General features: G+C 40.8%; 1 protein-coding gene across 2 annotated transcripts in view; it reads right to left on the bottom strand.

Moving 5' to 3' along the window:
* The window catches only part of CREBBP (CREB binding lysine acetyltransferase), a 133414-nt gene that overhangs the window by 74239 nt on the left and 42928 nt on the right, over nucleotides 1–16247 (bottom strand). The window lies entirely within an intron of this gene.

Genomic DNA, 16247 nt, shown 5'->3' with positions numbered 1-16247 from the left:
CAATCAACACAGTCACCCCTATGGACACCCCAGCTCCAACCTCCACAGGAATGAATTTGGGAAACGTCAAACTGATATCCTGATGCTTACCTGCCTCCTCCGGAGAAACAGAAACCAGTTATTAAAAGACTGGCTTTTCTCACTGCCTGCTTTTGCTCTTTCAGAAAGTTGTAATATCCCACCTGCTGGGTACTGTTCACTCAATTTTTCAGGTGTCTTGGTGTGTTTGATGTTTGAAAATTGGGAGGAAGGGGTCCCCCCAGGGAAAACCTACTAGGGGAAGGTGTACTCATTCAAGAGATCTGTGCTCTAGCCTGTTCTAGCCCATGCATGCTGGGTAACTTACATTCCCTTTCTATAAGCTTCGGTCTTCATCTGTAAGACCAGTGTCTTAAACAAGATGAATTGTATTATTTCTTTCAGCTCTAAAATTCTAGGCTGCAAACAAAGCAATGGTCCACACAGCTGACCCTTTTCTGTTGAAATATCCATATAAAAACACAAAACCAAACTAGTGTAACAAAAATGATCTTGTTCTGTGCATTTTCATATGCACAGGTGGTTTCCATATGTAGTCTTTACAGCTGACATTTCTCACTTTTTTGAAAGTGAATATATTCTAGCGGTCTTTTTTGCCCTATTTGCTTTACTTGAGTAAACAGAAACAAATCCTTCAAAAAGCCTACTAATTAGGCTCAACTTTGAGTTCTGATGACTTAAGGTGAGATGGTAGCTCAGTAAACTTTTAATATGAAGGACATTTCTGATTTTTAACAACTGGTTTTTGCAGTTGTTATCCAAAACTCAGATCTGAAGCAAGAATTTGTATTTTCAAAAAGTATTACATTCACTAAATAAATTCCATGTAACAATTACTTCTCTTAGAATTTCTGTTTTATTGCATAAAATCGAATTGCTGAAACACTTTTCTTAGAGGCTCAAGAATTGGGGGGGAGGGGGGAGGCAGGAACATAGTTATAATTTCTATTTCTTAAATTTCATTTAAAATATCTTTAGTAGGAACATATATTCAGAAGACACATGTATCCATTCACCCTTCCTTGAATCTATCCTTGCAGTTAGACAGTTCAGGCTTCTCTACCAGCTGAAAGTAGAGTTCGTATGAAACCTTCTGTAAGCCAAAATGCCGTAAAGCAAAGAAATTACCATTAATTTATATAGAAAAATTTTTTTAGTGTTCCCAGACCCAAAAAATAACACCAAATAATACATAAAACCTAAAATAACCCTAACATATAAAAGCAGGAATGATATGATAAATACACACCACACTTTGCACCACTCACCAATCCAACTCAAGCAACAAGCTTTCCAATTTATCCATTACTGGACGTTGACTAAAAGAGACCACTTTGCTACTTGCAGAACCAACAGTAATTTGGACAGCTTTCAAGATTCTTGCTCTCAGAATGTGTGCAAATAGTACGAATGGTGGACACAGGCAAGTTCAATGCACACACAATGTGGTTATTTCACCACAATCAAAATGCTTAATTAGCCCTGGTTGTGGGCTCAATCTCTGGTGTGGGGCACGCAGGAGGCAGCTGATTCATGTTTCTTTGCTCTTGCATTGATGTTTCTCTCTCCCTCCCTCTCCCTTCCTCTCTAAAATTCAATAAAAATATTTTTTTAAATGCTTAATTACACCCAGTTTTACAATAAACTCAACACCCTCATGAGCTCTCTTAGGCTTTTCTGATACCTTAGGACATATCTTGTTAACAGATGAAAAACATAAAGAAAAGGCCAGATGCTCATAGACACAGTTCAAAGCTACACTGGCCTAATGCTGAGATGCTAAGTGTGGTTCCTGGGGAAGGAGCTCAGCTGGGCTACCGTTGCTGCTCAGTGTGAGGCGTTTGGCTTGTTGCAGAAAAACTGCTGAATGCTATTTTTACTTTTCATCTTTTTTTTTCATCCTCTTCAAATTTCTTTCAGTTAGTGAAAACAAGTATTAACATAGGTCTTTCATAAAAGCAAAGTGGCATAATGTGAACAAAAAGTGGGGGATACCTGGCCCTGAAGGGTGGCTCAGTTGGTTGGAGCATCGTCCCATTCACCAAAAGGTGGCGGGTTCGATTCCCAGTCAGGGCATGTACCTAGGTTGCTGGTTTGATTCCTTCCCTCCTCTCTCTAAAATCAATAAAAATGTATCTTTGGGCCCGGCTGGGCATGGCTCAGTGGTTGAGCATCAACCTAGGATCCAGGAGATCACAGTTCGGTTCCTGGTCATGGCACATGCCTGGGTTGCGGGCTCGATCCCCAGTCGAGGGTGTGCAGGAGGCAGCCGATCAACAACTCTCTCATCATTGATGTTTCAACTCTTTCCCCCTCTCTCCCTTCCTCTCTCTAAATCAATAAAGATACATTAAAAAATAATAATAAAAAACAAAACAAAAAAACCATACCTTTGGGTGAGGATTAAAAAAGAGTGAGGGATACCTGTATTTTCACCAAGCTTTTGCTGTGAGCCAAGGCTGGTTCTGTGCAGAGGCAATTTTTCCACTTGTCAAGGAGCTCATTTCTTTTTTTTTTCTTTTTTTTAACATATCTTTATTGATTCAGAGAGAGGAAGGGTGAGAGAGAGATAGAAACATCAATGATGAGAGTGTCATTGATAAGCTGCCTCCTGCACGCCCCCGACTGGGGATCGAGCCCACAACCTGGGCATGTGCCCTGACCAGGAATCGAACCTCGATCTCCTGGATCCTAGGTCAATGCTCAACAGCTGAGCCACGCCCGCCCGGCTGGGTGAGCTCATTCCTTATAACCACCAATTTGACAACGAAAATCCAGGTCACTTGGAAGTCTCTAGCATCAACGAACCAAAGCGGATGGCAGCTGAGGGTGAGGAAGGATTGACAATTCGTCCTTCCAGTTACACCAACCATGCAAGGTAGTCACCCCTTCAGTGTAGAGAGGGAAATAAATACCGAGAGACCAAAAAGCTTTCAAAGGGGTCCTGTGGGTCTCAAAGTTCACCCAACATGTTTTGAAAAACCTGTGTCTAAAACATTGTAAATATTTTTGACAACATTTGTACGATCACCTTGCCAGGGTGAAAATGGCGTGGGTGTGTGGTTTGTATGGTCCCTTGACTACTACTTGCTTGGTGAGCTTCTGGGGCAAAGCACTTTCTGTCTGAACCAAAGTGTTTCAGGGTGTTTTGGAACACTCTGATACACTTCATCAGGAATTTTTTTCACCTTTTCTTTATTGGCTATCCAATAGTGAAGAAAATTATCTCAACGTGGTCTTGATCCTCATGGGGCAAGAACCAAGGTAAAATAAAAGTTAAAGATCACAGATAGCAAGTAAGGTACATCCAGCTCATAGGGGATGAACTATACATTTAAAAAATATGAAAAATTCCCCCTCCTCAGCCTAGAACAAACACATTCCACAGAAGAATCAAAGCAAGTCTAGGCTACCTGCTGGAGGGTAAGACTTTAACTAAGGTCGGGCTCAGGTCTCTCAGTCCAGAGGCAATCCCAGCCTCTCTGTAACCAGTAAGAGCTAACAGGGAAACTAAAGGACAGCTCTCCAAAAGACCACTGCTGCCCAGCTCCTAAGTAGGACCCCCACCCCAGAGCCCGAACTATCTCCTGGCAAAGTCTGATAGAACCAGAAGGGTGTTCTCTAGTCCTAGCCTGCAGATTGGGTAAAAGCCATTAGCTTTTAAAGACTTCTAGATTTCTGAATTCCTGTTCTATATCTATTGTCCTTTGATCAGACTGAACATTCCCAAGTCCAGGCTAACACACATATTTTTTTTAGCATCAATAAGCATAACAAAATAGTGAAATCAAGACATAAAAATATTTCTTCTAATTTTCTGACAGTTATTTGATAACAATTTCATAAACTTGGCTTTATTTTCAACTAAAGTTTATCAGGATTTGGTTTAAAGCTGGTTGAGAACCACCATGTAATCTTTTTAATAAAATTCAAAAAGCAGTACAGAAATAAGCAACTGTTAAGTTGATGGTAAAATTTATATACAATATTAACAAATTAAAGCCAATGGAATATTTATATTCTGCCTTATTCAGCAGCAACCCATACATGTTAAAATTTCCTTTTACTCTATTTTTTCCAGAACCTCTTTAAGCATTAATTCAAGTTCAATCTGAGAAAGCAAGAAAATTTAACTTTATTAAGTACCTAAAAAGATAAGCTCTCCTATAATGAAACCTAAATTAAAGAATGCCTTATAGGTCTACCATGTTTTCCCGAGAAAGCATTCTGGTAACCAAGTATATCAATCAATCATTTGAGAACCTACTTTGTAGGCTATCTGTGCCTATCATTTCAACAAGAAAATAAAGACTTTTTTTTTTTTTTTTGAGGGAGAGGGAGGGAGAGGGGGAGAAGGGAGAAGAGGGGAGAGGAGAGAGGGGAGAGGGAGAGGGAAAAAAAGAAACATCCATGAGAGAGGAACACCAAATGGCTGCCTCCTGCATGCACCCTGACATGGGATTGAACCTGTCACCCAGGTATGTGCCTTGACTGGGAATTGAACCTGCCACCCCTTGGTGTACGGGATAACGCTCCAATCAACTGAGCCACACTAGTCCGTGTGTATAAGGAAAGAACAGACTAGGTAAAAAGGAAAAAAATACTAGTTCTAGATCTGGAGGCTATCCACCCTCTCCTCCAAGGATGGGGACTCTAAAGCATGAGACCTGATGAGAAAACCTCTTTATTAGTTGCAAAAGAAACTAAACAAGGCCTACATTAGTTATTATTACCAAAGTAAAGATAGCTCTGGAGCAAATTCTAGTGACACTTGGCCCATTAATCAAAAATTGCTGAAGCCCTGAGCTGTCTGGCAAGTAGGTGAGTGACAGCTACCACAGAAAAGGGAAAGACAATGCTTCTCTTCCTACTCTGGCAAAGATATATACTACAGATATGCTATGGAAAGTATAAAAAACTACGTGACTCTATGGCATCGTCTGCCATACTTATGACAATCCTTCCTTAATCTGTCTTGGACACAAAGCCAGGATAAAACTTACCTTCCTGGAACATATGTCTGTGTCCCTGGGCCCCAGCACATAGTGGGTGCTCAATTAGTATTGGAGAAGAAACCAAATAAATGAACACTTAAAGAGACGAGGTATCAGGCAGTACCTGGGAACAGAAACCCTTACACTGGCCCTGAGTACAGAGGCAACCAAAGAACTGTGGGACAGTCACCCAAGCCAGGCACAAATGAGGGTCACTGTCAGCTGGAGGGGGACTAGGAGAGGCAGGAGTAACAGTATCCTTCCTACCTTCTCAAAGTCTGCCATAATGGTTTCAGCTACTAGTTGGAGTGAACAGGCATGGAGTGGACAGGCATGCGAGTGAACTGCCCATGCTAAAAGGATGAACCTAATATGTCCTTGGAGTTGGTTTTACAGGATGGTGATAGCTTTGTGTCCCATCACAGCATATACGGGAACCCCGTCTGGCTATAAAACATCCTCTGTGCTACAGCCACTGGGCAGCAAACCCTTGGCTTTGGTACAAGGTCCCAGCCAAACCCCAACCCAGAGCTTCCCAACTGGTGTGTTAAAATACTAATTCATCAGCCTCAGTGGTGTCACCTCTGACTGCAAACAGCTTCCTCTGCTGACCTCAGTGTGTGGAACAAATATTTTCATTTTCTACTTGTGTGATGATATGACAGCTATCAATATATTAATAAGAAAACAAGCTCTGGGCTTCCAAAGAAAACAAAGATTCTCTCCACTAACTCAGAGAATATCTCTACTACTCAGCTAACTTACCTCATCAATTAAGGTAGTAACTCTACTACTCAGCTAACTCACCTCATCAATCGAGATCGTAAGCTTAGAAAAATCTAACTTGTCAACTTGCAAACATAAATGGAAAGTTGCTTAAATCATTTACAATGTACCTGTGCTAACTACGTTACTTTTTATAAAGGGAGTGTAAAAAAATAAAATGTAATTTAAAAAGTGAGGTAGTGCACTAAAAACCAAAGAACTAACTAGGGTTTAAGGAGATATAACATTCATATTGAAAAGTTTAGACCCAACTGAAAAGGTATAAAACGGATCATCAAAATGGAAGTTTCTCCCCAGAATAGGTTTCTATAATAGAAGAAGCCAAGTATCCATTTTCTTGCTCCTTTGTAGGAAAAGGGGACAGGGAAATGCTTTCTTTGCAGTTAGGGCCACCATAGGTTGTAGCTCCTCTCCCATTATCAGCAACCCAAACACCCCTGGAGTGACATATGGGCCAGGGATTGTGTGGGAAGTCCATGGTGTATGTATGTGTTCAGGAGGGCAGGTTAAGTGGTAACACCTGTCCAAATTGTGTGATGTGCACTTTTGAGAGAAAAGGTCTATTATTACATTCTCTTTCTTTTTAAATCCTTACCCGAGGATATTTTTTCCATTGCTTTTCAGAGAGAGTGGGAGGGAGGGAGGGATGGGGAGGGAAGAGGGGGGAGAGAGAAAGAGAGGGAAACACTGATGTGAGAGATACATTGATTGGTTGCCTCCTGCACTTGCCCCGACCAACTGGGCCAGGGATCAAGCCTGCAACTGAGGTACATGCCCTTGGCCAGAATCCAACCCAGGACCCTTCAGTCTGAGGGCTGGTGCTCTAACCATTGAGCAAAACCAGTTAGGGCCATTATTACATTTTCAAAGGGGGTCCCTAAGATCCCTAAAGATTAAGAACACCTGCCCCTGGGGAAGGACCCCCCCCCACCACCACCACTCCTCACAGCTCTTAGGGAAGGGCAAGCTCTCCCCAGATCTCCCCACAAACAGGCCTTTTCCAGGAGACAAGTCTCCCATCCAAAGACATCAACCACTCAAACAACTACCATTATAAACGAACTCTCCCCAATATTACTTCTAAACGTCTCTTGAAATACACATTCATGAGAAGGATCAGATCATAACCACTTATGAATGAAAAGCCTGATGGGGGTTACACTGTGTGACCGGAGGAGAGCATCTGGAACAGGAGGGTAAAGGGAGGATGTGTAGGACTGGAGGACAGCCAGAAACAGGCTTCCGCTTCACAACTTGACTTAGTCGGCTGGGCCTTCAGAAATGCTTTAAGAGGCAACGCAACAAATGTGGAGTTTGATGTGGTTTCGATGAGACCACTAAACACACTGTTTTTTTAAAAGCTGAATTCTTCAGTTTTCCTCACACCTTGATAGATACTTGAAACCACACCACAGATCAGAGGAAGTGCTGTGTGAGGGAAGGGGGTGGGGGGGCCCTACTGATGCTGGTCAGAAAACATACAGAAAGCAAACAAAATACAACCTTAGCAATAAGCTTAGTAGAGACAATTAGAGAGACACAACCTTCAGCTGGAAGGGCCTCAAAGAGTATCTGGTTAAAATACATCACTTTGTGGGCCCTGGCCAAGGTAGCAGGTTCAATTCCCAGTCAGGGCACATACAAGAATCAACCAATGAATGTACGGACAGGTGAAGCAACAGGTCTGACTGTCTGTTTCCTTCCCATCCCCCAAGTCAATCAACCAATAAAAAGTGTAAAACAAACAAAATGTATCACATCACGGATGAGGAAAAGGGTGGTCCAGAAAGCTCAGGAACATAGCAAATCAGCTGGAAACTCAGTGAGGCTCTCCCGTCCCCAGTCCAGAGTCTGCCACAAGGCTTGTCACCTCCTTGTGAAGCAGAACCTTGATTCCTCCTCCAGACACACCCTGACTTGAACAGGCATGGCACCTGATACTGCTGGACAGAGATATGCTCAGTCCACAAAGATCAGGCATTAATGCCTGTTTTTGAAAAAACAAAAGTGTTACTGGAACATGGACATAAGATTTCATTCAGAGAGGCAGTAAGTGCTGTGGTTAAGGTATGTAAGGATATTCACATGATCTGAGGGTGGTTCTGCTACTTGCTATATGTGTGACTTTGGTCAATTTACTTAAATTAAACCTTTCTATGCCTTCATTTTATCACCTGTAAACTGGAGATAATAGCACCTCCTCTGAGGGTTGTGTGAGGATTAAACAACTTCACCTACGTAAAGCACCAAGAAGAATAACTGATATACAAGTAAGTGCTATAGGGCTGGTTAGTATGTTGGCTTTGGGAAGAATCACTTTACACTAAATATAATTTCTTTCAAAAGTATGCACAGGGTAATAATAAAATAAATGAATATTTCCAGAGGCAATGTGATGGTGGGGAGTGGTTCAAACAGGTAGGATAAGAGGGAAAGACCATCTGGAATTACTGGCATTTGATTATAAGACATATTCAGAGGAACATGAAATAAATTTATAACAAAAACAATCTTGTGCATTTACTAACTGTAGAAATACTTTTAATCAACAATTATTTTCTAGATCACAAACATTTCCAAGTATTCACTCTAGAGTGTTTTCCAGCTTTAAAAACATTTCAAACAAAATATACTATAAGCAATAACAATATATAATCAAAATACCCTAGCTTAATTTTCCTGGGCTGAAATTTAAACAAAGACATAGAGGAATCAAACAAAAAAGAATATTCCCACAAAAAGAAATGGCTACAACTCCCACTTGTAAATGGCCATGACATAGTAACAAATGTTCCATTTGAGATGTGGCTTCGAACTAACTTGACAAGTTTATTAACCTGAAGTTTTTAGCATCTTTCTTCACAGGTTGGTATACATACAAAACCACAAATTCATATAAGGTGTGTAAAAACAACACAATTTAGTACACCAAGAGCAAAATTTGCCAAATAATTAAAGAGCCAGAAATATTCATTCTTTTCAATGACAAAGAACCAGAACTAACCTAGAATATGGCCATATCATTCATAAAGCCAAAAGCATTTTCTCTTGGCAACCTACCATTGTTGGGAGAAAGCCAAGAAAAGCAGTTTTCATGGAAAGACACATGGCTGTATTCAGTTGTCTGCTATCACCCGCTTGCTCTTGGAATCCTTCCAGTACCTCAACTTGGCAAATAAAGAATAAGTAGAAATACGCAACAGAGCACAATGCCAAAGACATTGCCTGGCTGTCCAGAGTCACCTAGAATAAGAGAACTGGGCTGAAGATCCTGGGCACATGAGCAGCCCATCTCTCACTGGACTCAACTCTTACAATGATGCTAACTTTGAAAGAGTTCCGGGAAATACACAGCTCCGAAATCTGACCATTTCCCCTACTGATAAATCACAACTAGGAGATGGGTAAAAGTACTTAGCAATTCTCATGGTATTTCACTTGGATGATATGTGACCAGAATGTGACTTAGAAAATAGGGTGATAACTCCTAAAGGGAAGGTGACAGGACAGGGGATCACTGTCGGGCCTCATTTGTCTTCACTCCACTGCTCTAGAAACTTCCAGCAACAAAACCACAAAACCAGTTCCCTAACACTGTTGGCAAACTTTGGCAGTCACAATAGTTAAATAAACCAGCTCTCCAGGGTGCAGTCTGCTTTACAGTGGAACTCCGGTTCTCGAACTTAATTCGTTCTGGAAGGTTGTTTGAGAAGTTACTTGTTTGAAAACGAAATCGTTTATTCCCCATTAGAAATAATGCAGCCCAGCCAGGTGCGACTCAGTGGTTCAGCATCGGCCTAGTATCCAGGAAATCGTGGTTTAATTTCTGGTCAAGGCGCATACCCGGGTTGAGGGCTTGATCCCCACCTGGGAGAGTGCAAGAGGCAGCCGATCAATGACGACTCTCTAATCATTGATGTTTCTATCTCTCTCCCTCTCCCTTCCTCTCTCTGAAATTAATAAAGATGTATTTAAAAAAAAAGAAAAAAAGAATGCAAACTGAATTAATCCATTCCAGACCCCTAAATGATTCATTCACTGTTTAACCTTTCTTATATACAGTACGTGTCTAATGTACTGTTTAATCTATAACAAACACTTCTTTTCTTAAATTTATTGAACAACCCCTTACTAGCCTTAAACGAATCACTTTCAGCTTTCATTCCGGGGGTGCAGTATCTTTGCTTTTTTAAAAATCATTGCCTCCAAAATGCTGTCACCAGCTAACTGCTTTTCTTTGTTTTTTAAACATATATCTTTATTGATTTCAGAGAGAGGATGGGAGAGGGAGAGACAGAAACATCAATGATGAGAGAGTCATCGATAAGCTGCCTCCTGCACACCCCCTGCTGGGGATCGAACCCGCAACCTGGGCATGTACCCTGACCGGGAATCGAACCTCAATCTCCTGGATCATAGGTCAATGCTCAACTGCTGAGCCACACTAGCTGGGTTTTAAAAAATATATATATCTCTATTGATGAGCTAACTGCATTTCATTTATCCAAATCAACAACAGGTTTTCTACCTCTTTAAATTGCCTGTGATCCTTGTTTTGTGAGCGCTTTCACACCCCTAACAACATCAGCACACTTGTGGTCTCTTTATGTTTTAAAATTGTGCTAATCATCCACTTTACCAGCAACAAAAGCAAAAAACAAACAAACAAAACCCAAACCAAAAAAAAACACACCCACAAAAATATTCACAGCAAGGTAAACTGACTCACCTTCTCTCCTCTGTGGCCTGAGAGATGCTTTTTGTCATGCTGAGGTATCAGCATTAGAGGGTGGTCAGTTGAAGAGAACTGAAGTGTTGTTTGAAAAGGGAGATATTTTTTCCATGAACAACCTGGTCTGAGAACCAAACTGTTTAAGATGGGAGATGTTCGAGAACAGAGGTTTGACTAATTCACAAGCAAAAGCACCAGGCCAACATCAGTAGGGAAAATGTAATCATGGTTCTGCTGCTAATCAGATGTGTGGCTGGGACAAATCTCTTGTTCCCGTCTAAGTCTTAGTTCTCAGCTGTAAAACATAAAGCACTTAGATGACCACTAGGTGATCTTTAAATTTCTTTCTAATCCTAATGACGTTTTTTATTTTAAACAATCAGTGTTTGAATTGAATGCAGTCTACACTCCTGGAAGGTCCAGCTATTTGCAGTGAGTAACAACTGAGGATTCAGAGTACTCGTGCCAAGAGAGCCAGCCTCTGGAACTGGAAGACTTCACTGTGTGTGTGAAGCCTGTGTGGTGGCCAGGGGCCTGTCCGGGAGACTGAGGGTTTTGGAGGGTACTCCAAAATGCACAGGGCCCAGGCTTTCCACAGCTTTGTATCCTCCACAGCATTTCCCAGAGTATGTTACATACATTACCACTAAGCCATGGCAAAATAATCCAAGGTGATGGTGATAAAACTTAAACGGATTGCTTCTCCTAATTCTTCCAAGTCTTAAAATCTTTTTAGGTAGAAAACAGCCTGTTTAGGATTGAGTACTCCTTTCAAGCGATGCAAAGCCAAGGCAAGCCACAGTGGCCATGGAGAAAGAAAAGATGATAAAAGAATAGAAAAGGGGAAAAGACAAGAAAAACCTTTATAAAGATGAATTTTAATTTACATTGCAGCTCAGCTACAGCAGTGGAATACAAACATTAAAAATAAGTCACTCGATGAACTAAGCCTTTACCCCAAACCCTCTGCAGGGAGAGCTCTCCTGTTCCTCCTCCATGAATTTACCATCCACTAGAAAAGTGATGAAACAGGAGGCAATGAAGGAACAAGGTAACATCCATACAGGTAATACAGGAATTCAGGGGAAGGAGAGGTAGAGATGTGACTAAATATGCAAAGAAGGTTTTGGGGAAGAGAGTCCATGATTATTTTTAGTAAAATTTAAAGGAGAAAGAAAGCTGACATTTCAGAGAATTTTGTTTCTCCTCTACAAAGGAGCAGGAAAACTGAACCAGACAGTTGTCAGCTTCACTGCCAGGGCAGGAGGACCAGTACACGCAGAGATGAGCCCCTTGAACAAGGGTGGGACACCTTTTTTCTGGCAAGGGCAATTTGGATATTTATAACATCATTCGCAGGCCATATAAAATTATCAAATGAGGGCCATATACAGCTTGTGGGCCAGATGTTCCCCACCCATGCCCTAGAAAGTAGATGTGAGAATACAAACTCAGGGGTTCCTGTGGCCTTCTCCTAGCCAATTTCTTGGGCTTCAAAAAGAGGACCAAAGGGAATAAGGTAAGATCCTGCCCACCTTATTAAATGCCATAAATTACAAGCCATAAAACATATTCAAAGACATAATCAGTGTTTCAAACACATGCAGCTCTACTTCTAACCAAAACCTTGAGTTGCATAAAGTCCTAATAAATATACTTGGTACAGTACTGGTCACCCCTATTGGTGAGAAAATGGAACACAGATAAGATTTTGCAGATGCCCAGAACTACCTTAACACTCTATACACTCTACAGCTCATTTCAAAAGATCAAGTTGAAAGCACCTGGAACAGGAAAGTGATGCCAATGTAAAACTGGTGGCGATATTAAAACAGTTCTTTTACTATAAGTCATTCATTACTAATAAGGGGAAAATGTTCCTTGTACATTAAAAAAAAAAAAAAAAAAGGTACAAAGGGTATAATCCCCATAACACATACACACACAGAGCAAGGAAGAGCAAACATCAAAATACATGATAGAATTACCACTCTAGAGGTGATTTTAATTTTTTAAATATTTTCTACATTATTCAAATTCTTTCTACACAATGCATTATTTTAATGTAAGGAGAAAAAGTTGTTTTTTAAAGTCATTCTCTATTCAAACATTCTGACTGCTTGTGATGACAAGATGACCCACTGGCTGCAGAGCTGTATTTAAAATACTAATTTAAGCTGTCAGTGAATAAAATTAGGTAGATCAAATTGATTATGACTGTTAGAGATTACTTCTGGGTGGTAATTTAAATCAAATTCCCCTGGTTATAACATGGTTATAAGTTGTAACATTTTGCTCTAATGTATTATATATGTGACCAGAAAAAAACCTGAACAAGGCTCACCCACTCAGACATCTACTGCCACTATTTGCAAAGTAGGGTGGAGGGAGGAAAACTCGAAGCAAACACAGTCAACCACCAATCAGGATATAAAAAGGTGTATGTTTCTCCAACAGCTATGTTTATCAACTTGAAAACTGCATGGCTGACTCTTGGTACAATAAAGACTCTCTGTACTCTGGCTCACAGTTCAGGCAGTGATGGATACAATTTCACCTGAATCTATCTGGTACCTAAGCTTTAGAGAACAAAAGGCAAGAGAGATCAGATCATGAGGGTTTGCCAGAATGTGTTTAGCTTCCAGATAACAAGGTGTATTTATAATTGGAAAGTACCTATGTAAGGACAGACCTTTCCTAGCAAGAAGACAATCCAGCAGCTCTCATCATTTGCCCAACTCTCACTAAGGCCTATCCTACCCTCCTAGCTTTCTCTCAGCTCTTAGCAATGATGCTCTCATCTTCAGGATGGTGGAAGTTGAAAATGCTGTGAAAATATGCATGCTATCAACCATGAGGGTGATATTTCTTAAGCATCCCCAGGAGGGAGATATTATGTGGTGGTGGAGGCGCATAGCATGCAGGGCCACATCCTCCCAAGTCCAAGGTAAGAGACACACTACAAGGAAACCAAATGTGTGCTATCAGCAGGTGGCACTGATACCAACTGCTAAATGGAGTATGAAAAGGAAGACAAGGGTCCTGGTCCAGAGGGCAGACAAATGTCTCAAGAGGTCAAACCTCAGCTGGGCTTGAGAGGCAGGCTAAACACTAACAGTAACATTCACTGTGGTGGCTGCTGCTCTGCATCCTCCCATGAGAGAGAACACAGTAAGATACCGCAGGAAGAGGCCTGGATATCCACTAGGCCTAGAGAAGTTATTTTTGCAGTTATAAAGTCTATCTTTACTCAAATATTCATAACAATAGGACTTGATGGCCGGGTATCTGGTTGGGAGTTAATTGATAACTTTAAGGTATTAATTAAAATGAACATGGAGAATGAAGACAGCAGGAGTAATAACCAGCATTAGGCTGGTTATTAATGCTGCTGATTACTCTTCAAAGGTAAGCAGAAGAGTATCATTCACATCAACAGACTGGAAGGAAAGCTTCTATGATCTCTCCAATCAGATACTGACAGACTTGATCTGAGAGTCACAGCCTTCAATCTTCCGGCCACTCCTACCACTGCACACTTTTCCTTCAATGAACCCACATGCAGCAGCAGCACACCTAGATGCCCTAAACGCAGCCACACCCTGACAACTATGAAGCAGGTACAACTGCCAAGCAAGCCAGTACCTCTTATTCTATAGTAAATCTCCAAGCAAAACATGCAAGGTTTTCAAGAAAACATGCTCTGTACCCTCCCTTTGGTCTGTCCCTTATCTCTATGCCCCAGTGCCCCCCACACCCCCGTCCCCCTATCAGTACAGCTACTCACTACTGAGATCATACACTCCTGAAAACCTGCGCACAGGGCTGGCTGCTCGGACTTCCTGTTTCTGACTGAAATGGAATAGCACATAGGAAAACACTTTGAAAACCACAAAGCACTGTACAATCTTGAGGTGGCTTTGAGATCTCCTTCCAAAAATAGAGCACAGAAAACCTCTACCATCAGACAGGATTCTCTAAACAGATTTTCTACAATACTGAAAAAAGACAGACATGCATCCTAAATTTAACAATTTACAAAGTCAATTCTAAGGAGATACTTGAAACTGGAATTTCCCAGTATTGTCTATTTCTTGCCTAGTTCTAGAAGGGATTTTAAAAAATAAATTATTTTTAATTTATTGATTTTAGAGAGAGGGAGGAAGGGAGAGAAACATCGATTTGTTGTTCCACTTATTTATAGTTTCACTGGTTGATTCTTGTATGTCCCCTGACAGGGGATGGAACCCACAACCTTGGTGTATTGGGCAGATGCTCTAACTAACTGAGCTGCCTGGCCAGAGCTAGAAAGGATTTAAGATGGCTTGTTTTCCAGTTCAATCTTCATACACTTGGCAGAGAAACATAAAAGGAATAATATGGCTCATTGAGGACATAAAGTTTCCACTTGGTAAATAACAAAGCAACCACTGCAATAATGTTACTTCAGATCATGCACTATTTTTCAAAGGACACAAACCAAAGTGCCACATCCTTATCCTAAAATATAATAATACACACAGATGTATATATACAGAACTACTGCCTTGAATTACCACCCACTGATGAACTATACAATGCATTGCACCTCCTGAGTGAAAAATGTTGACAACGTTGAATTTATTGCTCTGATCAGGTACTATTTAGTGCAGTCTGGACACTGCCTCATTAGAACATTCAGGAAAGGTGCTTACTGCCTCAGCAGACAACCAAAAAAAGGAGGTGGGGTTTGCAGAGGGCATTTTACCAAGCAAATCAAAGATGATCAAAGGAGCTTAGGAAAAACTCCATTTGTGATTCAGTCCATCTTTATTTTTAAAATTACTAAGACAAAACTGTTTCTGAGATTCAACCATACCCACTATTTGAGCCTCTTGTAAGATGCAAAGTTTTCAGAGTTCATGTGTACCTTCAAAAGTATGCACAAATGAGAGAAAACAATTGTAACTGAAAAAAACACACAAAATTTAAAGTCATATGAATAGCCCTGGCTGGGTGGCTCAGTTGGATGGAGCATTGTCCCATACACCAAAAGGCTGCGGGTTTGATTCCTGGTCAGGGCACATACCTAGGTTGTGGGTTTGATATCCAGGTGGAGCTTGTACTGGAGGCAACCAATCGATGTTTCTCTCTCCCTCACTCACGCTCTCTCTCTCTGCACCCACCTCCTCCTCCCTTTCTCTCTCTAAAATCAATAAAAACATAGAAAGTCATATGAGTAGAAGTTATAAATAAATGAATCAAGTCTATATGTGTTTATTTTAATAACACCACATTTTTTAAAAAGCAAGATAATATGTCACCATGTATAAGACACTTAAATTTTTAACCTATTAAATTTAATTTCATTCTTTAAAAAAAACCCAAAAAACTAAGAAAAAGAGACAAATCTCTCATGCAGAAGCATTCCAAATAAATTATGTAGCCACTCTACTACAGGAGGGTAGAGCACAATCCCCATTCTCTAAGTGTGGGCTATGCACAGTGACTTCCTTCCAAAGAGAACAGGATAGAAGGTGGATGAAGAAGGAATGTTATGGCGGAGACACCTAACAGACACCCCCTCAGCCAGGTGATCAAGGGCAACATCAACCATAGTGATAAGTCGTGCTGATAGCATGCACCCTTGATCTGATGTGATAAAAATGACATTTTATGATCTTCCTTCCATAATTCCATTGCCCCAGTCTTAGCAT

This window comes from Miniopterus natalensis, chromosome 3 (genome assembly GCF_054644295.1).
Source record: "Miniopterus natalensis isolate mMinNat1 chromosome 3, mMinNat1.hap1, whole genome shotgun sequence".
Classification (NCBI taxonomy): Eukaryota; Metazoa; Chordata; class Mammalia; order Chiroptera; family Miniopteridae; genus Miniopterus; species Miniopterus natalensis.
This window is presented reverse-complemented; position numbering and strand designations above follow the sequence as displayed.